We start from the raw sequence: 23,136 nt of genomic DNA on the forward strand, positions 1-23,136 counted from the left end.
GAACATGCACCATATTCTTAGCATTGTACGTATTCCCTCATTTAAAAATATTAAAAAAAAAGAAAAAAAAAACCCAAACTTACTATCCTCATCCTTATTGTAGATAATATCGTTTGTTTAAAAAAAAAAAAAAAAATCATTTGACAACTTATTTAATCACGTATTATCTGCAAAAGACCTTTTTTTTTTTTTTTATAACTGCCATTACACACCTCTTAAGATATTTTGAACGTGTTTAAAAATAGAGAAATTGAATCACATTATTGCTAACCCATTGTGAGACACTAATTTTTTTTTTTTTTTTTTTTAAAGCGCAAAAAAATTAATTATTAAAAAACTATTGTTCGAATGACGAAAATGCCCTGCCTTATTTGATGCATTATTTTGGAATGCCTTTGAAATTTTTTGTCTTGGAGCACTTTTGTCCAAATTTTTTGTTGAAGCTTGGTGACACAAAAATCACTATTAACTTTTCCATTCTCTTTGTATATGGATATTACTAGAAAATGTGCCCACGCGTTTCTGCGGACACTGAATGTAATATTTAGAATAAGCATGACTAATTTCCACACATAGTAAGCAGAAAGGTGGTAGGATCGAAATGCCATTCTCAAATGCAACGATGGAGATAACAAATATTTGACCTAAGTAAATTCACAAAATCATGAATCAACACAGCAATCTTCAAATAATTTAAATAAGCAACATATGGGTGAACTAGGCTGTTAAATTCAGCAACTTGGTTTTCATATAAATTCAATTCAGCTTACATGAAGATGATTATATAATTGTTCACACCTATTATACCATCTTATATTTTACTTACACCCAACAAATTATTCATTTTTTTATGCACCTACATGTGGTTCAACAACGGAAAAGTTCAAAGTTTCAATAGTGGCTAAAAATGGAATGAAATCATATTATTAGTCAATTATATATATGAGATTACAATTTTATTTGTCAAATACATAATACACAAACTCACTTTGGTTGGGTGGATGATTTGAAAAACCATTGAACATTAATAGTTTCCAGTGTGAATAAAATTTGCAATGATTGAAGCTTTAAAAAAATTTGAGAGTGTGATATGATGGCTTACCTCAACTTTGGTGTCTTCAATATCTAAGTCAGCAGAAATGATTTTGGATCCTTGACTGATGTTGTAGACCTGGATGACTAAAACAATGTAAATTATTGAAACAATTACAGTATAATCTTGTGAGCTGAATTTCACCTAGGTTTGATCTAGATTTGATGTATATGCTGGTGATGGTATACAATAGAAATTGGTTTGAATGTCATGTGTTGGTGGATTTTGAATTTTTGAGACAACTATGCCTATTATATTTGTAGTAATGAATGAATATTCATGTATAAAATAAAATAAAATAAAAAAAGGTTCAGTTTTTATGTGCCAATGTAGCAATAGCAACCAGTGGCATAGCTTGGTTTCAAAGGTAAAATGTGTGTGCAAAAATTTAAAAGAAAATGCACTTTGGTTTGGTGTTGAAAATTTTAGTACTGATACATAAAATTTATTAAGTATAAGTTTAATTTTAAGTTGGAAGCCGATCTCAAGACATTTTACAAATATGCAAAACATTTATGTGAATGTGAGTTTTAACATTTTCAAAGGTCATTATGTTAACTTCAAATTGACACTATAATTTGTGACTTTTTTTTTAAATGATTGTTAAGTTTTGTACATTGATACTTAAGATGTAAGAAAGGTTTAAGCCAAATAATATTATGCTGAAATAAGAAATAATATCATAATTGCTAAAAACTAAAACGGCTGACAAATAATTTTATCAAAGCTAACAAAACATAGTGTTATAATGGTATACCTTATAATCAACGATTATTTGACACAATGTTGTATGTGACAATTTGTTAGTCTGTTTATTGAAGAGTGAATGTGTGAAAAAATAGGCTGCAAAATAAGAGTAAATGAAGCAAAAGTTGAAACAGAATTTTTGGTTGCAAATGAGCTTAAGTGTCTCAAATTCCTTGAACCCCAATTTTTTAGGAAAAAAATCTCAAGTTTTCAATCAAACATTAAAAGAAACAAAGTAAAAATCTAACAACATAGATTAAAAAAATAAATAAATAAAAAAAGGTAATTGACAGAAGACTATTTGACAACGAAAGCACAAAGGTAATCGTAGCTATTACCTTTCTTGTCAAGTATCTCTATAAGTATTTTAACCATAGCTCCAAACAACAAACAAAGCAACTGAAAGAATCAAAGAAACAAAAAACCACACGATGACATAAAACGAAACAGAGTTTGATGTATAAATTAAATAGTCCATAAAAGCCTTTAACAATTTTATATTTTACCAATACGTTTTCAATCATTTTTTTTTTTGTTTTTCTGTTTAAGCTTAGCTATGTCATTTATCTATCTCTTGGAATGCATTTACAGTCAGATTTACCAAGGGACACTATAAAATTAATTCTTAATACTCACCATATTGAATTATGATTCATGATTGGACAAAAATTTGATTGAACTACTGTATAAAATATCAATCCCTATAATTTGGATTGAAATCCTAAATTAGCATCATTGAGATAAGTTGACCAACATCCATACAGGATAACAATCCAAGTAATATACTAAGTCGTGTTCAAAATGATACTTACTTTGACCACCCCAGAGAAGAAAGTTTGGAGTTGGGACCGGGCCAGATACACACTGTAAGCCAAATGTCATGCACTTGTTGCATGGCAGCATTGAAAATTAAACATCCGTAAGTTATAAAGAGGGTCCACTTTTACCAGTCAATCGAACGGTTAATACAGAAACAGATATAGTTGTTGCGTAGCGGCGTTGCAAGCTATAATGCACCCAACGTGACGCCAAAAGTTTATGAAACACCAAAATTAAATACCAATTTTCTAATATCCCCATCAATTGAACAACAACTATCAATTCTAAATAGGCATGTAATTTTTTTTTTTTTTTAAATTGTACTGATGGATTAGGCGGAATTAGCTATTCGTCAACAGTCGTGTGCGAGGCACCAACCCTCTCCCGAAGGAGAAAGAACCGTTGCACCCAAAAACCCCCCGTCCGTCCCCTCTCTACTAGATTTTATTAAGAAGAAAAAAGGAAAAGAAATACAAGCAGGGAACTAGGTCAATACCCACTAAAAACAACTTTTGAAGTCAAATCCTAACAAAAAGTAGAAAAGTGCTTGAGACACGAAAACCCAGTTAAAACCCAACCTAACAAAATTGATAATTGGGGCGAAGATTCAATCAAACTTTCTATCAAAATAAAATTACACAAAGTTAAATACAAAAAACAAAAACACAAACTACACCGATCTGAATAAGAAATGCATATAGAATTGTAAAAAAACTGAAGGCAAGGAGAGCATACCCAAACCAACAGTAATGCTCCAGCTTCTACGAATTCTCAGACTTCTTAGTGGAGGAAGCCAAACGTTTTAGCTGGCAAATTCTCAACAAACCACTACAAATCAACACAAAATAAATTGTTAGGGTTTCTTTCAAATGAACACAAATTCGAAACAGAAAATCACACACAGTTATTTTAGAATATACCTGTTGACCCTAAAAATTACAAAGCCTACGTGGCGCGCAGGCCGAGTAACTAATAAGCTAACTACGTCCTTCGGTCGAATGCGGGGCGTGCCAACTCGTCGGCCGAGCTCGGCCGAGGAGTAAAATTTGTTGATGTTGCGTTGAGCGCGTCGGTGACTTCTCTATCTTGCAACTGCGGCCGAGGAAGGAACAAATCTCGGCCTTTGGATTCTCGAGCCTGAAGACAAGGCTGCTAGTTCTACGAAGTTCAATATCAAATTCGGCTCCCAAGGTGCCGAATGTAGTAACCTGGTAACACCTCACTTCGCCGAGAAGGCTAATGAGATGACCTCTGCCAATAAGGATTTGAAAATCCTTCTCGACCGAGACTTGGATAGATAACCAGTCGGCCTCGACGCAATGCTGTTTATCCAAACTGAAGGTGCTTAGGGAACGGCTGATTCTACGGCAACAGTGCTGTTTATCCAAACTGAAGATGTTCGCCGGTTGCCTTCACAGTGCTGTTTATCCAAACTGAAGATGTGTCGGCGGAAAAAAGAAAATAAAATAATCTCAAGATGTTTGAGAGGTTTTGTGCAGGGCAGTTGGGTGTTGATTTGGAGATCCCCTGAATGGTGTTCGCAGCCTTGTATTTATAGAAGCAGATGTGTGGTGCGGCTTCACTTGTGTAGAATTTGATTTTAATTCAAACTCATCAGCTAGAGTCTAGGTCAAAGACTTCCCAAGGTAAGCAACAACCTATCTTTTAGATATCATCATTATCTCTTTACTTCATGCAAACAATTAGCATGCATTAGCCAATTTGATAAGCTTCACGGCACTGCCAAAATCCTTCAAATTCCAAAGGTGCAGGCCATCATGACTCGTGGGTTGCCTTCCACATGGAGAGCATCAAAATGGTTCCCTTTCTCATGTCGTCTTATCCATGCAAACCATTTGCAAATCAATTGCAAATCCTTTTCTGCCATTATCACAAATTGTTGTTGATCACGATCACCATCATTGCGCTATTTCACCTTTATCTGATACCAACCCGCTGGATATAGCCAATATTAGGCTTAGATAATCCAATATATATTAAGAGATAATATTATGATTAAAACCACAATATTATTCTTTAATAATAATTGAAAAATATCTCAACCACTTCATCATCCAACGGTCTAGAACTTTACTCATCTAACGGCCTTGATTGTATGGGCCGATAGCGTAAATTTGGATCCAAACATTGCCCCCCAGTTTCCTTGAGCTTCGACCTTTAAGCCGAATGGTTAAGGAAATTAGCGCAGCCAAAGAACCCCTCGTATTGCCAAAAACGAAGTGATTCGGTTAAGTAAAGAACTCTCCAATGTACATTCCCTGACCGCTGAAAAAAATAAAAAAAAATAAAAAAATAAGCATTCATCACCGAATAAAAATTCACTCGGTAGAATGTTGTTTCAAATTTACCCCGCGTGGTGTAGCCTCGGCGAGTTTGGCCGAGCTCGGCCGAAAAAAAAAAAACCCAATGACGTTAAAACCAAGGTTTGAAATGAATTGTCGGCCATGCATTTCTATCACATTCTACTACCAAGAAGGGATGTAGCTTGCATACACCAAATGGCCACCAAAAGTGGGTCATTTTCTATATCTCGAACCTCATTATGGGGTCCCAACCTGGTCTTCATTAATGAGTGGACTGCCTGACACTTTTCCTCCTCTTGTCTCAATCAAGTGACCAAATGTCCCAAATGTGTGTATAGGCCGAATGGAACTACTAAACTGCTATAGCCGAGCACCAGTACTACAATTCTCATGACTTTTTAAATGGTCAAAAGTCTTTAATGGCCGAATAACCTAGCCGACTGGAAAAACTGAACTCCTATAGCCACTACCACATTTTTTGACTGAGTCACCATTATTCTTCACCTCTTATATATATATATATATTTCTCGACCAAGGCTTGGTGGAAGCAGGCCGAAGTCATTTGGAAGTTCTTCGACCGATCCCTAAAAATTATCCAAGAGTTGCCTGGGTGTCTTTATTAAGGATGCATTGGTAATGATATAAATTTAATATATTTTCCATGTGGTTGGGCAAACACATGTTCCTGGCAAACAAGTCAGCATGCTCCCATATTTCTCTTCCTTCACGCAGGCACATTGCTTTGTCTACCTCCCCCCCCCCCCCCCCATTTTTTAAAGTATCGGCCGAAAGGCCGAATGATTAAGAAAATACTTTCTTTTTTTTTTTTTTTGTTTTTTTTTTTGGATGCCAACGCTATGGTTAGCATCTTCTTGATTTTCTTTGGCCTCGGCTTAGACAGCCGAGAGTTGTCTCTTTTTTTTTTTTTTTTTTTTTTTTTTTTTTTTGTCCCATGGCTCAATGCTCGTTGTCCCCCCGTATTTTCTTAAGTATCGGCCAAAAGGCCGAATGGTTAAGAAAGTAATTTAGCAAATGGAAATAAAAGTGGCCGAACCATAAATAGGAGGAGGCCAACAATGCTTTATTCCAAGCCGAGATCTTTTAATATCAAAATTCTCAAATTGATTTCGCTCTAGGCCGAATGAAGAACTTTCTCCAAATATTTTTGACTTAGTGATATATTTTTCATTTTCGGCCGTCGAATGTGTTAAACAATTATTATGTCCCCCAGACATAATTATTTCGTTAACTTCGGCTTTTAACTCGAGCAACTTGGCCGAATTGGATTGCTCCATGTCGGCTTTATTACCAATAATCATATCGATTGGCGCAGTTTGTTCAACTGAAACCATGTCTCCAATTACCATATCAATTGATGTGGTTTTATGGTCTGAAGTTGTGTGTTGGTCTTATTCATCATTGGAACTCTCCTCTGATGAATCATCTCCTGAGTCAATCTTTGGCTCAAAAATTTGAACATTTTCTTCTAGGCCTACCACACTTTCGGTCTCGACCGAAAAAATAGGTGGCCTTTGTTCTTCGGCCAAAGTAACAATTTTCTTAGGCCGATGTCTAATTACGGCCGGAGCGGAAAATTGCCCCCCGGTCTTTTCAACCAACCATTCTTCAAATGGAATTGATTTGTAGTCGAAAACGTAAGGAAAATATTTTCCATCTAGCCAGGTATTAAATCGAGCCCTATCCTCATTTACCCATTGTTCTTGCAGGATAAGGGGAGCTTTTATTCTCAACATGTAAGCGAATGACTTTTGCATCTCTGTATGGCCACGAAGAATTTTTTCCACTTCCAAAGATATTTTTCGCTTCTCATTGTCTTTTTTCAATTCCTCTAGGAGCCTGTACAATCGGCTATGTGGAGCCGGATTGGAATCTTGATATATCATATAAACTTCGTAGTTTTAGCACTGGGTCCCACTGGGCGTGCCAAAATGTTGACCCTAAAAATTACAAAGCCTACGTGGCGCGCAGGCCGAGTAACTAATAAGCTAACTACGTCCTTCGGTCGAATACGGGGCGTGCCAACTCGTCGGCCGAGCTCGGCCGAGGAGTAAAATTTGTTGATGTTGCGTTGAGCGCGTCGGTGACTTCTCTATCTTGCGACTGCGGCCGAGGAAGGAACAAATCTCGGCCTTTGGATTCTCGAGCCTGAAGACAAGGCTGCTAGTTCTACGAAGTTCAATATCAAATTCGGCTCCCAAGGTGCCGAATGTAGTAACCTGGTAACACCTCACTTCGCCGAGAAGGCTAATGAGATGACCTCTGCCAATAAGGATTTGAAAATCCTTCTCGACCGAGACTTGGATAGATAACCAGTCGGCCTCGACGCAGTGCTGTTTATCCAAACTGAAGGTGCTTCGGGAACGGCTGATTCTACGGCAACAGTGCTGTTTATCCAAACTGAAGATGTTCGCCGGTTGCCTTCACAGTGCTGTTTATCCAAACTGAAGATGTGTCGGCGGAAAAAAGAAAATAAAAAAAATCTCAAGATGTTTGAGAGGTTTTGCGCAGGGCAGTTGGGTGTTGATTTGGAGATCCCCTGAATGGTGTTCGCAGCCTTGTATTTATAGAAGCAGATGTGTGGTGCGGCTTCACTTGTGTAGAATTTGATTTTAATTCAAACTCATCAGCTAGAGTCTAGGTCAAAGACTTCCCAAGGTAAGCAACAACCTATCTTTTAGATATCATCATTATCTCTTTACTTCATGCAAACAATTAGCATGCATTAGCCAATTTGATAAGCTTCACGGCACTGCCAAAATCCTTCAAATTCCAAAGGTGCAGGCCATCATGACTCGTGGGTTGCCTTCCACATGGAGAGCATCAAAATGGTTCCCTTTCTCATGTCTTCTTATCCATGCAAACCATTTGCAAATCAATTGCAAATCCTTTTCTGCCATTATCACAAATTGTTGTTGATCACGATCACCATCATTGCGCTATTTCACCTTTATCTGATACCAACCCGCTGGATATAGCCAATATTAGGCTTAGATAATCCAATATATATTAAGAGATAATATTATGATTAAAACCACAATATTATTCTTTAATAATAATTGAAAAATATCTCAACCACTTCATCATCCAACGGTCTAGAACTTTACTCATCTAACGGCCTTGATTGTATGGGCCGATAGCGTAAATTTGGGTCCAAACAATACCTAAGCTTAATACAATTTGTCAGACGATAATTCGAAGAAAGGGTGCGCTCAGAGTGGGCTAACAATTTGTAAAAAAGCTGGTCCCAACGATTGCAAGATGAGGATAAAATGTTCGAATAAGACAAAAATTACTATATTTTAACATCTCACATACAACCCTAAGATTAATATAATTTCTTTATCAATAATTTGAAGAGGTAACACATGATGTCCAAATTAACAAAAAAAAATTCCTAACCTGCAGATTCTTAAAAAAAACAGAAAGAAAGAGCTAAAATTTCTTACCCTAGAGATGAAGAAATAAAGATAAAACATTGAAAACAAACTGACCTTAAAATTTTGATGTCGACGATGGCAAGATCAGAGCAAAATGCTGACCAACAAAGGGTTCGTCACTGGAGAAGACTGGAGAAACTGAGTTTTAGTATATGTATAATTTGTTGTGTGTTTGTGTACAATGTGAAGAATATATTTAGGTTTCGATATGACCGATACATACATATGTATAGTCATTTTCCCCAATCAAACTATATAGTGTCTATTATAAAAATAATGGGTATTTTGCAATTTAGGATTTAATTGTGGGCTAGTTAATATACCATGTTGTTGTATAAAATTCCTTTTTCTGTGATTATTCAAGTTCATTTTTTACGAATTTTCGTTATCCTGCTTCTTAGTCCAACACTTCACCCAACGTTTCACTAAGTTAGTCCAGATTAGTCTAGTCTAAGCCAGTCCAGCTTAATCCTTGAAACTAGTTCAATCCGAGATACTTCGGTACAGCAAACGCACCCTATGAATGTAAAACAGTAGAATATTTTCCTTTTTTATTTTTTTTTATATCGATCGATTAGTATTGTAAAGGCCTTTTTTCATAAAAATGCTTTACTTTAAATTTAGCAATAAAAAATATTTAACTTAAACCTAGCAATAAAAATAGTTTTACTCTAAAGGCCTTTTTCATTAACCTTTGCTTTCTTGTTGACGTGATTACTAGAGATGAGCACTCTATTCATGATACTTATATTTAGGATAGGTCTTTACATACTATTGCTAAAAATGCTTTTCTCCTTGACTATACAGGAAAACGATTGTACTCGAGCTTTCTCTCTTTAAATAAATTTATTTCTTCATAAAAAAATAAAAAATGTTCAACAAAAATAAAACATTCTAATTATTTAAAAAAATGATTTTTAGACAACAACTTTTATAATAAAAACAAGCAGAGTTTAACCAGCCTTACACCCTATGCCTCCACAATTGTTGTTGCTATCATCACCACCATAGTTAATGTCGCCGCCCCTACTACTATTGGTACCTTTACACCCCTACCTAGCACACCACACTAGTTACCCAACACGTTTACATTTCTTTGTATACTCAAATTATTGACAGTTTATTTTACACTTGATTATTTTGAAAACATTTACACTTCTTAAAGTAGATTCGATTAGGGTTTGATCCAATGTGAATTTGAGGTTTATCGTACATAAACAGACAAGTTAAATTTGATGATCCAAATATGATCCGAATCCATTACTCCAATTACAAACGGATCCGAATATTGATAAAGTTTGATTCGATTTGAATCCAACCCAAAAACACGTCCAATATTGAAAATTAAATTATAATATAATTAAATACACACAATTTGTTTTTTCATTTAATAAAGCAGGAGACTAGGAATGAGCCCATAGTAAAGCCATTGATTTTTTTTATGAACAAACCTTGGCTGCTGCATATATAGTAGGAAGTCCTGCTATATAGCCCATGTACATTTTAATATGAACGATATTTGCTTACTCAAAAGAGTAGGAGTTTTGTGGAAAATATGGAAGAGAATGCTTTTTTTCATTATATTTCTCTACAAGATTACAAGGATATATATACATGATACAAGTGTGTAGGTAGGACAAGGTAGGACGGCTTGACGGCTGTAGGACGGCTAGTGTGTAGGTAGGACAAGGTAGGACGGCTGTAGGACGGCTTGACGGCTGTAGGACGGCTAGTGTGTAGGTCGGACAAGGTAGGACAGCTGTAGGACGGCTTGACGGCTGTAGAACGGCTTATTCTTCCAATACTCCCCCTCAAGCTGGATCAAGGAGGTTAATTGATCCAAGCTTGGATAGCAGACTTTGAAACTGAGGAGAAGCAAGAGACTTCGTGAAAATATCAGCAAGTTGATCTTGGCTTCGAGTGAATGTGGTTTGAATTACCTTGGACTGGACTTGTTCCCGAATGTAGTGACAGTCAACTTCAATGTGTTTGGTGCGTTCATGGAACACCGGATTGGAGGCAATATGCATAGCTGCTTGATTGTCACAGAAAAGAGACATAGGTGTGTTGATTGAGAACCCCAAGTCCAAGAGAAGGCCCTTTAGCCAAATGAGTTCACATGCAGTGGAAGCCATGGCTCTATACTCAGCTTCGGCACTTGAGCGAGCAGTTACATTTTGTTTTTTGCTCTTCCATGTCACGAGGTTCCCTCCAACCAACGTGCAGTAGCCAGTAGTGGATTTTCTATCAATAGCATTCCCTGCCCAGTCAGCATCGGTGTAGGCAATGATTTGAGTATGACCATTGTTTTTCATGACGATTCCCCGACCAATGGAGCCTTTGAGGTATCTGAGAATTCTTTTAACAACATTTAAATGAGCTTCAGTGGGTGCATGCATGAATTGGCTTACAAGACTGACGGCGTAAGTTATATCCGGTCTGGTGATGGTGAGATATATAAGCTTACCCACCAATCGTTGGTAGTAACTGATATCACTGAGAGGTTCTCCTGTCAAGTCCAACTTCAATTTGCTATCAAGAGGAGTACGAGTTGGTTTGCAATCCATCATCTTCACTTCTTGAAGTAAGTCAATCACATATTTCCTTTGACTCAAAAAAAGTCCCTTGGGGGAAGTGGCCAGTTCAATCCCAATGAAGTATTTTAAAACTCCTAAGTCTTTAATGGCAAATTGTTGATGAAGAGAATGTTTAAGAGTGTGAATCTCATCAATGTTATCACCTGTGATGATGATATCATCAACATAGATTAGTACAACTAATTTGCCAACTGATCCTATTCGAACAAACAGGGAGGAATCAGCATGACTTATCTTGAACCCAAAATTTTCAAGTACCGAGCTCAGTTTGGCATACCAGGCACAAGGAGATTGTTTCAAGCCATAGATTGACTTATGAAGCTTGCAAGCCATACCTGAATTCTGTGCTTGTGGATGACCCGGGGGTAGTTGCATGTAGACTTCCTCTTCGAGATCTCCATGTAAAAAAGCATTTTTTACATCCATTTGGTACAATGGCCATTCATGGTTCACTGCAACAGATAACAAAACCCTTATTGTGCTCATCTTAGCCACGGGAGCAAATGTCTCCTTATAGTCCACTCCAAAAGTTTGAGTAAAACCGCAAGCCACCAATCTTGCCTTGTGTCGTTCAATTGAGCCATCAGAATTAAACTTGATTTTATAGACCTATCGATTGCCTACCACCTTCTTGCCTTTGGGAAGTTGAACTACACTCCAGGTTTTATTTTCATTCAAGGCTTTGAGTTCTTCTTCCATGGCTAGCCTCCACACAACTTGACGATTGGCTTCTTGAAAGTTCCTTGGTTCACTTTCATAGGACAGTTTACTGAGGAAGACTGCATGAGAGTGAGAGACTTTGGAGTAATTTACAAACTTGTGAATAGGGTACCTGGCATGGTAAGTTTCATAGTCTTGCAGCCTTGATGGTGGATGTCAATCTCGAGTCGGATTCCTGCGGGGTTGAGCTGGGATCACAATAGGTTTAGCTCCACCCTCTTGTATAGATGTTGTGTTATGGTCATGGGGAACTACTTGTGCTTCTGAGGCTTCAGTGTCGTCTCCAATAAGCAGGTTGTCATTAAGAGTTGCATGAGAGTCCCGGTTGTGAGGTAGTGAATGGACACAGTCACTTGGTTCGACTGGATTTGGCAATGGGAAGAGATCTAGGAAATGCTCCCCCTGACGATTTTGATCTGATGATTTGTTGAAATATGGTTGGTTTTCATCAAACTGTACATCTCTTGAGACAAACATCTTCCTGGAGCACGGATTGTAGCATTTGTACCCTTTTTGGGTGGAGGAGTATCCCATGAAAACACACTTGACAGCTTTGGGATCAAGCTTGTCTCGGTGATGGGATTGAATATGAACATAACAGGTACATCCAAAGATTCTCAGATGGGAAAGATTAATTTTTTTTGTTTTGCATAACCTCAGATGGTGATTTTGTATCCAGAACACGACTAGGCAGTCTGTTGATAAGGTAGGTGGCTGCAAGAACTCCTTGAGACCAAAACCTCTTAGGCACATTCATTAGCAACATTAGCGCCCTGGTTTTTTCAAGTAGGTCCCGATTCTTCCTTTCGGCAATTCCATTTTGTTGAGGAGTACCTACACAACTTGTTTGATGTATAATTCCATGGGTGCTCAAATAGTTAGTCATATTTTTGGATGTATATTCAGTGCCATTATCAGACCTTAGTATGTGGATTTGGGACGAAAAATGGTTCATGACAAGATTATGAAAGTCCTTGAAAGCATCCATAACTTCACTTTTGAATTTTAGGAGGTACAACCAAGTGGCTCTTGAGAAATCATCAACAAAGATAACGTAGTACCTATAACCAACAAAAGACTCTAGAGGTGCAGGTCCCCAAACATCGGAGTGCACCATCTCAAACAACTTGCTAGTCCTAGACATGGAAGAATTGAATGGGAGTCTAGTAGATTTTGACAAATGACAAATTTCACATACAAGGGAGGATTTGCATAAACTAGGGAACATCGTAGACAACACAGATTCTGAGGGATGTGCTAGGCGTTGATGCCACAACCGATGTTCTAGGTTTGAGCTGACTTGGAACCCCTTTGGAACATTGAGGTCCTCTGAAAAATAGTACAGCCCATTTAGGTAATGACCTTCACCAATCAGCTTCTTGGTGGCTAGATCTTGAAAAACAACATTGTGGGGGGAAAAAATTGCACGACAGTTTAGAGAGTTTGTAATCCTTCCTACGGACAATAATTGAAAAGGAAAAGATGGAACATATAACGCTGTGGACTCAACAGTTTCTGAGATCAGTTTAACTTTCCCTCTACCTAGAACTGGCACACCTCTACCATTTGCTACAGAAACTAGTGATGGTTTAGTGTGGCTTTCAAAATCGTATAGCTTAGAATATTGATTTGTCATGTGATCTGTGGCACCTGAGTCTATAATCCAAAAATCATGAGAGTGACTAACATTTAGAGCAGTTGAAAGAGCACACATGATACCTGGAATGTCTCATTGAGGTACATGACCAGATTCAGCTAAGAACCCTGCAAACTGTCCAAGAAGAGCAGTTTGACTTTCCCCAGTCGACGTTTCACCTGTGCTTCCTTTTCTGGTTTGAAGGTAGGTTGAGAACTCATTCAACAAGTCAGCTGGATTGGCTGTAAAGTTCATCGACCCACCGATGGATGTAGCAGCAGCAGCATGGTACTTGTTTGTATGTGGTCTAGCGTGTGAGCCCTTATGATCTCTTAAAGGCTTGTTCTCAAACCTTGGCTTCAACTCAGGGTGCAATATCCAGCATCGATCTATTAGATGTCCAACATTATTACAATGTAGACACTTCAGATCTGGCCTTTTTCCCTTGTATACTTTATCTCCAAATGACTTGTGATTTGTCACAAAAGCTCTAGCCTCAAACACACTAGGTTTTACGTTAACATTCATGACTTTTCTGCGTACTTCTTCTCGCTGGATAGTAGTGCAAACACTTGCAAATGATGGAAGTTCGGGATTCATTAGAATATGGCTTTTAAGATCTTCATATTCAGAACCCAAACTTGCAAGCAAATGAAAGATTTTGTCTTCCTCGGACATTTTTAACAGTACGGCAGCATCGATAGTGTGTGGTCGATACATTTCTAGTTCGTTCCACATGTTTTTCATGCAACCGAGATGATGAACAAAGGATTTATCACCTTGTTGAAGACTTGCAAGATTCCTCTTAAGCTGGAACACTCGAGCAGCATTGTTTTGATTTCCATACATGTCCTTGACTGCCTTCCAAAGAGCACTAGAGGATTCTGAAAAACTGAAAATTTCAGACAGCTTAGGATCCATGGAGTTGAGTAGCCACGACATGACCAGCTGGTCTTTGCACAGCCATGCTTCATACTCCGGCGATGCGACGTCAGGTGCTTCAATACTTCCATTGACGAATCCAAGTTTGGATCTTCCTCCAAGGGCAAGAGATATTGATCTGGACCATGAAAAATAGTTAAACTCATTTAACAACACAGAACACAAACGTTGGTTTGGGTTGACTTTAGCTTCTGGAAAACTAGGGCGAGGAGCTGTGAAGCTTTCAGCTTCTGAGTCAAAAAGATTATCTTCTGCCATTATCGAAACAAATGTGCAGAAGAAGAGAAGAGACAACAATGGAGTCAGGCCGGTTAAGGTTCCGGCTCTGATACCATGTGGAAAATATGGAAGAGAATGCTTTTTTTCATTATATTTCTCTACAACATTACAAGGATATATATACATGATACAAGTGTGTAGGTAGGACAAGGTAGCCGTCCTAGTGTGTAGGTAGGACAAGGTAGGACGGCTGTAGGACGGCTTGACGGCTGTAGGACGGCTAGTGTGTAGGTAGGACAAGGTAGGACGGTTGTAGGACGGCTTGATGGCTGTAGGACGGCTAGTGTGTAGGTAGGACAAGGTAGGACGGCTGTAGGACGGCTGTAGAACGGCTTATTCTTCCAATAAGTTTCTACTCAAAATTATTCGTTGTCAAATTATAAAACTCCGTTTTTATAATCATAACCATTTATATTATAAATCACTATATAAAGATCTCCTCTGTAAAAAATCAATTAAAACTAAAGTTATTTAGTCTGTATAAAAACATATGAATGAAATTGGTAAAAACATTATGAACCGTTTATGTATTTACTAGAATAAATTAACTAAATGACCTTAGTTTTAATTCATTTTTTATAGAGATGAGATGATCTTTACAGCGTGATATATAATATGAATGGTTATAATCAGAAGCATAAAGCGTTGTGATTCGAATATGAAGAGTTTTGAGTAGAAGTTTCTACTCATCTTTGAGTAGCAAAACATTGTTCTTTTAATATTGCATAAAATTTTTAGAAAAAAAAAAGAAAAAGAAAATCATTGGCTTAAACTAGTGAGCAGCCATATGAGCTATTTAGCACGACTTCTTGCTATATATGCAGCAACCAAGCTTTGTTCTTGTTTATTGTTCTCTCACGTCCCACACGCTAATCCACATAAATTTCATATTGCAAGAGAGAATCTTTTGTTGGGGTAAATGCTAAGAAGATCATCAATTTAAATTAAATTTTGTAAAAACTAGATAACGTGGTTGTTGATGATATGGTTATTTTTAAGTGTTGATTAACGTGTTTAATTTATATTAGTAAACACAACATAGTTTGTAAATTTGAAATGAAAAATTGATCTATTTAGCAGTACTCATTTTGATAAAAACATAATACATCTAATTAGACAAACACTGACGAATCCTGACCGTTGCCCATACATATTCCGACTATTAGTATTTGGTGTAGTGGTACTGTGGTAATACTAGAGATATCAAATTTCTAAACTAAAATTGGTAAACCAAATAATGTGAATATTGATGATTAGATAATTATTTAAGTATTAATAAATGTATTTATCTCTTATTACTAGCAAATTTTTTAATCTGTAAATATAATTTAAAATTTTAATCTATCTAGCATTTTTTTTATATTAAAATTAAAAAGTAGTCAATTAATTTGTATAACCCACAGTTTCATTTTATACATATTATAAAGTCTCACAAATTCTGGCAAGAACCAAAGTTCCAAATTTGATATAGGATGACTTTAGCAGTTCTTCATTCATTCCCATCCAATGGGGTTTTTGATTGAATAAGTTGATTTTTTTTTTATCCTGTTGGTGTGAAAAAGGGTCGTTATTCTTGATTGAGCTCCCATAACGACAAAGGCCCGAGCTCGCGGCCATCGTAAGTTGTACGCACTTGGCCGGTGGTTGATATTAAAATAAAAAAGATGCATGCGGGGATAGTGAGACCCACAAATAATCGTTTGTTTAAGTCAAAGGTTCCACCGTGAGCGAATGCAATGAAATGGACAATTGAACGATAAGCTTGTAAAAAGGCATGGTGGGGGCCTACGAATAGCATCGTGCATCTGTACTTCGGTGTGTGGTGTGGCCTTGAAGTTACAACTTTAGATTTTTTGCCGGGACGAGTTGGAGAACTAATCAACGGTTGGTATTGTCCGTGAGTGACATAACAGGTATATTCTTCATTTCACGTACATATTGTCCTATTCACTATTAATCAACTAATATTCTTCATTTAATGTACAGCTACTTTTGCCCAAAAAAGAAAAGGTGTACAGCTACTATTTTTCAGTGATTTTATTTTCAAATGCATTTTGCCCACTATCATTTAATGTGCTGGATGTTTACTATCTTATTTATTACTGTTAAATTAATTTAAATTTTAAAATTTATGTCTATCTACTATACTAATTTTAAAATTTAAATTCATCTAACGGTGATAAATAGGATGATGAGCATATACCATACTAAATAGTGGTGAGAAAATTACTCCCTTTATTTTCGTATCTATTTTTTGTTTTATTCGCTCTTTTCTATTTTTACCTTTATTCGCGAACCATGACAATGTGTGTGCTAGGGGGCATCAATTAGATTAGTATCTATAGTATATATGCTTCTTTCGATGCAAAGAACTTAGGCCATCTCTAGTTAAGGGATGTAGGTTATTTTAGCTTGAATTTGTGCAGAATCTGTTATTAAGGCCATCTCTAATCAAAAGGGTTAAATATAGCCCAATTCAGAACTATAACCATGGATAAAAATTATTTTAAATTGAACATATTCATATAGTATCTTCAATTAAAATGACTAAATATAGCCCATTCAATAATTTATTATTTTAAGTTTATATCTTAAATTTATTGGTTAATTTAATTAAATTACTATTAGATGTTTTCAAACCTAGCCATTGAATTTAAATCAATTATTGTAGTAGATGAGATGTACCCCAAAAAACAGTCTAAGATACATTTGGCCAGTTTGATGTCCCTTTGGCCAAATAATAACTTTGGTGGACTTTATAGAATTATAACCCAACTATCCATTGGAAATAGATATTCGGACAAATCAGACAATTTTTTTGCTTTGGATCTCTAACCTCTTCTATTGGAGATGACCTAACTAAGGGTCAAGATGAACATGCAAGAAAGAGTCCGAACTAAATTTAGTCATGGGCTGACTGCATACAACAAGCCCTCAAACCCTTGGAAGACCCAACATGTGCATCCCAATCCACGATGGAAAGATTCAACCCTGCATGACTGGAGGAAAAATTTAACCGTACAAATATTCTTTAAAATTTAATTTTTCAGAAGACAAAATAAAGCTAAGGGATACATTTAGCCCTTCAACACTAGAGTTGGCCTTACCCAGTAGCGGAGCCAATGAGGGGCATAAGTCAGATGAAATAAGGAACTTTAATCAATATTTTTTTAAATTTACACAAACTAAACTACATCATTTTTTTCTGTTTTAATTAAAAAATAAAAATAACTTGAGCACGCTAACTTCTTTCACACGCTGAAGGCTTTGTCAAACACGCACAAGGCATTCTCCACGCCAGGCTCTGTGACTCCTCCACCTCCATGACAGACTCCATATCCTCGATCCCAATTCCAAGTTTCTCCACTGTTCGAGTTCGATCGGGCACACCCGTTGTAGTTAATTGTACTCTTAGGGAATCCTAATTCCCAATCATCGTTATTTTTCTCATCTTAGATTTTTTGGGGTTCATTCAATTCCATTAGTTAAGTTAGTTTGACTCTATACTGGAACTTTTCAACTGGAGTTATATGTAGTCATTATAATTTGCTTTATATGGTTCATGATCATCCGATTTAGATTGCTTGAATACTTAGCTTTATATGAATATGATAATGAACTGAAGATTGAAGTGTCGAATTAAGTTCTTTTTTAATTTCTTTTATTTTTTGGTTGAGTCTGTGGTTGTTAATTTGATCAAACTTGTATTATGTTGACTCTTTTTCTTTTGTATTATTTAAAATAGTTATTGAGAGGTATTTGACGATAGATTCAACAGAAGATACTCCTTCATCCTCTACAATGAATATTCTTAAAAGTTAAAATGAAAGTGACATAGAAAGTATACTGGCAAATCTTTCTAAAGATCTTGGGCTTCGACTTCGGAAATCGGAATATGAAGAAGTTTTCACAGAGGGAGTTATCAATTCCATGTTTGTCATTTGCAGGAGTATAACGAGCTATACTTCTGATATGCATTTGCATAATGAATTTTCTAGACTAAAAGGAATTAGTGGTCTTGCACAAAAGTTGGTGGAGAAAAAGAGGGATAGACAGTAACCCTTGGTGAACTTACTCATCAAATTAGTAGTAATTTTATCTATTGCGACCACTTCCATTGAAAGAGCTTTTTTGGTGATGAAGATTGTGAAGAATCCACTTCGTAATAGGATTGGAAATCCGTAGTCGAATGACAGCTTGATTGTATACATTGAGAAATATGAGAATACGTCACGGACAATTACAAATGAAAATACTATCTATTTCTGAAAGCTATTTTTTTATTTTATCGTTGTAAATTCTTGAGTCTGCCACTAACCTAATTATATTTAAAAAGTTCTTAATTATTAGAAAGTTAAAAAAGAAACATAGGACCAAATTGATTAAACTGAATTAAAAAAGAACGAATTAAAGTGTTTTGGGGCCAACATAAGAAACAAGATGTGTAAGTTTCATAAAATATAAGAGACTATACACTTCGTCTGCCCAAACGTTATTGCATTGGGAAACCTAATTGGTTTATAGTTCAAGCCAAGTAGCTAGCTAGTTAGTTGACAGGTTGGGCACTAGACCACAAGTTCCTCTTTGTCCCTTCTTTCCCACTGTTTCCAGGTTTAGATGACTGGACTTCCCTTTCTTTTTTAAATCCTAGAACGAATGATGCAAGGTTATGCAACTCCTCCCATGCCAATCAAATACAAGGTAAAAGGGTGGAAGGTTGAGAACCAACCATACCCAATCTCAGTATATTCACTGGTCCACAAATCAACAAAGGTATTGAGGAAAGTTATGAACCTATGATATGATATGATATGATGCATTTCTACAGGTTACAGTTGCATGCACAAACCACAGCGCACTCTACTTAATTTTATTTTTTTGTAAATGAGGAGCGAACAAAGTATTTCTATTCTACAAGTTGAAACCTTTTCATAAAATATAGGTTATTAAAATTAAACTATTTCTACATGTTCTATCATCCTTACTTTTTAATTAGTAGTAAGGAAAATTTTTGCAGTTCGGCATCTGGATCACGTGTTTGTACCGTCTCAAAGACAGAAAACACCACATACCTCACCTCCCCCTGTTTTGAGGCCCAGCACATCCCCCACCTTATCACACCCTCTCTCTCACATTCACCCCACTCGGTTCCCGTACAAAAGAACCTCATTCCAGACTCCTAAGACTCAACAAGCATTGACGCCCAATATCAATCGTGCGCCCTTTAGAAGAATTAAACTTAAACCTTCATATACTGTATTCCCATGCAAGTTGAATGTTTCAGCTTTAACTCATTAGCGTGTTTGAAATCTATTTATGGTGGTTAAATTTTTGTATGACTTATCTCAAATCTTCATCACTTGAGAATAAAATCTCATCGCATAACAGAAGAAAAAAAGTCGTTCACCCCTTCAAAATGCATGTATTTACCTTGCTCAGTAACCTCACAATGTGTTCCAATACTCAAAAGTCCGATGAATTAGAAAGAAAAAAAAATTATTACACATGCACTATATACATCCATTCCAAGCCCCTAAAATTCTTGCAGCAGGACGTAGTTATAACACAAAATATTACATCAGAATGTCCAAATATACCAGAAAAAAAGGTTAAAACCTATTTCGGATGAGGGATCTCATCAAGTGGTTTTCCTAGATAGTAAACATTAACTCCACGTAGCTTCAAGGGAATGCCCATATAGTTAATGGCAGTTATGTTTTGCAACTTTCTTTTGTGAACATTCATTTTCCTCACCTTGCCAAGTCCAAACAATGTCCTTCAGTGCTGGCCTCACATCCTCCTCACAAAACTTGGTGTATTCAAGAGTGTCCCCAGCCAATTGTGAAAACTCCACCACCGCCACCTCCGCCGCCACCTGATACAACTCCGCTGTCACCGCCAACTTCCCCTTCCTCCCCTCCTTTTTCCCCTGCAACTTCACAGTAAATTCCTTTTCACATGCCACTCTGAAATTCAACCTCTCAGCTACCACCCGCAGCTTCGCCATGATCGTGGAGGCGGAGCACTTGGACGTAAACATGGACCCTGATTTCCTCTTGGTCTCAAACATGTTCGACAAGTCGAATCCCTCTGACATTGATGATATGAACTCGAATGCATTTAAAAATGGCGGAGTAGGAATATTACCACTTCTTGTCCTACCCAAATTTCCAATTTTCTCGCCCTTTCCATTTTCATCATCTTCAATGGAATTTGAAGATGCAATTGACTTAGCAAAATTGGAACCCTTTCGAAACCAAGGGTTCCTCATTATTTGCTGGAAGGAAATCCTTCTTCCCGGGTCAACAACCAAAAGCTTTTTGATCAAACACCTTGCGTCCATAGAAATCCATGGCGGAAATTCATAATCTGCCTTGAAAACCTTGCTATAAGTTCTCATCAAATTCTCATCCTGAAATGGTAAGTACCCGGCAAGAAAAACGAAGAGAACAACCCCACAAGACCATATATCAGCCTTGGCTCCATCATATCCTTTTTTCCTCAAAATCTCAGGTGCCACGTAAGCCGGCGTGCCACATTGCGTGTGGAGCATACCATCACTCCAAAGCTGCTCTGGCAACGCTGACAACCCGAAATCGGAGACTTTTAAGTCTCCATTTTCGTCCAAAAGAAGATTTTCAGGCTTCAGGTCGCGATGTGATACGCCACGACTATGGCAAAATTCAACAGCGCTTACGAGTTGTCGAAAGTACTTTCTTGCCATGTCCTCCTTGAGCTTTCCTTTAGATACCTTGGCAAACAGTTCACCTCCTTTTACATGCTCCATGACGAAGAAGATCTTTGTTTTTGTGGCCATGACTTCTTTTAATTGGACAATGTGGGGATGCCGGACTAAGTGCATGATATAAATTTCGCGCTTTATTTGCTCCATTAGGCCTTCTTTCTTGATGTGGTCTTTGTTTATCACTTTGATGGCTACATTTTCTTTCGTGGCGAGGTTTTTGCCATGGTAGACTTTGGCAAAGGTGCCTTGGCCTAGAAGCCTTCCCATCTCATACTTGTCAAATAGAATGTTTCTTTGTGACTTGGGACTCAACTGCTTTTGCTCGTCTCCGTACTCCTTTCCCAGCATATTTTCAAATCTGAATTTTCTATTGAGAATATAAATGAGAAAGAAATTTTAGGGACTCAGTTTATGCCACGAAACACTAGCGTATCATCCAGAGATGGCGAAGACCCCAGGTCCAGAAAAATGCAAGTGATTTTCCTGGTAAACGGTGAGGGATCGATGATTGGAAGAAAATAATTGAGAAACTGAATTTAGGAGAAGGGACATTTTGTTAATGCTGAAAATGGTCAGAACCCCAGTTTAGGAAATGTAGACCTGCACCTGAAAATCCAAAAAAAAAAAAAAATTATATATATATAAACAACAACTGAGATAAAGGAAAGGAAAGACGAGATTTTTCCGGAAAAACGGTGCAATAATCGGAGGTAATTGTGGTTGTTGTTGGATGATTACAAAGGGTGGTGGATGAGGGAAGGTGGAACACTGGATGAGAAAAAAAGGAAAAAAAAAAAAAAAAAAATATATATATATATATATATTTGGCCAACAGATAATTGGAAATTAAATCCAACTTGGGTTGGAAACGTGTAAAGCATTTGGGGACTGAAGCCAGTGCCTAAAATAACTTGTGAAGTTTTTGGTTGGCTGTTTTTTGCTGTAGTGAAGCTTCATCTATGGATTTGTACAACTAGAGCCCATATTCGAGTGAGCAAACTAACTACACATTCGTGAGGCTGTACATATATACTGCGATATATATTTTAGGAGTTGGAAAGAAAACTTGATTGCCATATATATGATGGCACACTGTATACTGCCATATATATTTTAGGAGTTGGAGAGAAAAATTTGCATTCAACGGATTCATGTAAATCTTTCCGTTTCTTTCGCCAATGGAAGGCCAAAAAAGAACGTGAATGAGAGATAGGAAGAAAGTGAGTGTAAGAATCTGCGATAGCTAATGTTATATGCAAGCCAAGTCTAACACCATTGCCTCCAACAATTGTCGATGAGACCTTACTACAATATGGCTTTATATATAGGAACGGTTTCATTGGGGACTTCTTGACACAGTGTCTCTATAAATGATCATTTGGGACTGATAGACATATGAGTCTTTTTAGTAATGAGATACTCTACCAAATCCCACCATTTATCGCAGTATAGTCAGCGGGTTCTAATACCTCACTTGGCCTAACTTCGCTTTTTCTGTTACTCAAGTGTGTCAATCTAATGATCTATGCGCGTTGTCCTTGCACTAATCATTTTCAAAGTGTAAAATGCATTTATCGCTACATAAAAGGCACCAGACATACATACGCATGTGTGGATTATTGTTGGAAAGAGAAGTCATACTGGCAATGTGGTACTAAAACTACTATCAAATTCACTTATTTAAAACACTTGCATGAATTAATAAGATGAAGGCTACAAATTAAGTGAACTATAAGCATGACCAAAGTGGACAAGCAAGCCAAAAATCCAGACGT

The 23,136-nt window shown here is 37.0% G+C and overlaps 1 long non-coding RNA gene and 1 pseudogene across 2 annotated transcripts; both read right to left on the minus strand.

Annotated features, from left to right (window-relative positions):
- Positions 1 to 573: 573 nt before the first annotated feature.
- LOC148689639 (uncharacterized) lies at positions 574 to 8,618 on the minus strand. The gene is made up of 4 exons (XR_015958167.1): positions 8,497 to 8,618; positions 3,395 to 3,487; positions 1,851 to 1,901; positions 574 to 1,171 (listed from the first exon to the last, which is right to left on the minus strand). It is a non-coding gene; the product is annotated as an uncharacterized LOC148689639 (long non-coding RNA).
- An 11,450-nt stretch (positions 8,619 to 20,068) lies between these two features.
- LOC137709392 (CBL-interacting serine/threonine-protein kinase 5 pseudogene) lies at positions 20,069 to 22,089 on the minus strand (annotated as a pseudogene). Its single transcript, XR_015958498.1, has one exon. The product of XR_015958498.1 is annotated as a CBL-interacting serine/threonine-protein kinase 5 pseudogene (transcript).
- Positions 22,090 to 23,136: the final 1,047 nt, after the last annotated feature.

This window comes from Pyrus communis, chromosome 17 (assembly GCF_041283825.1).
Source record: "Pyrus communis isolate YQ-2024b chromosome 17, ASM4128382v1, whole genome shotgun sequence".
Lineage (NCBI taxonomy): Eukaryota > Viridiplantae > Streptophyta > Magnoliopsida > Rosales > Rosaceae > Pyrus > Pyrus communis.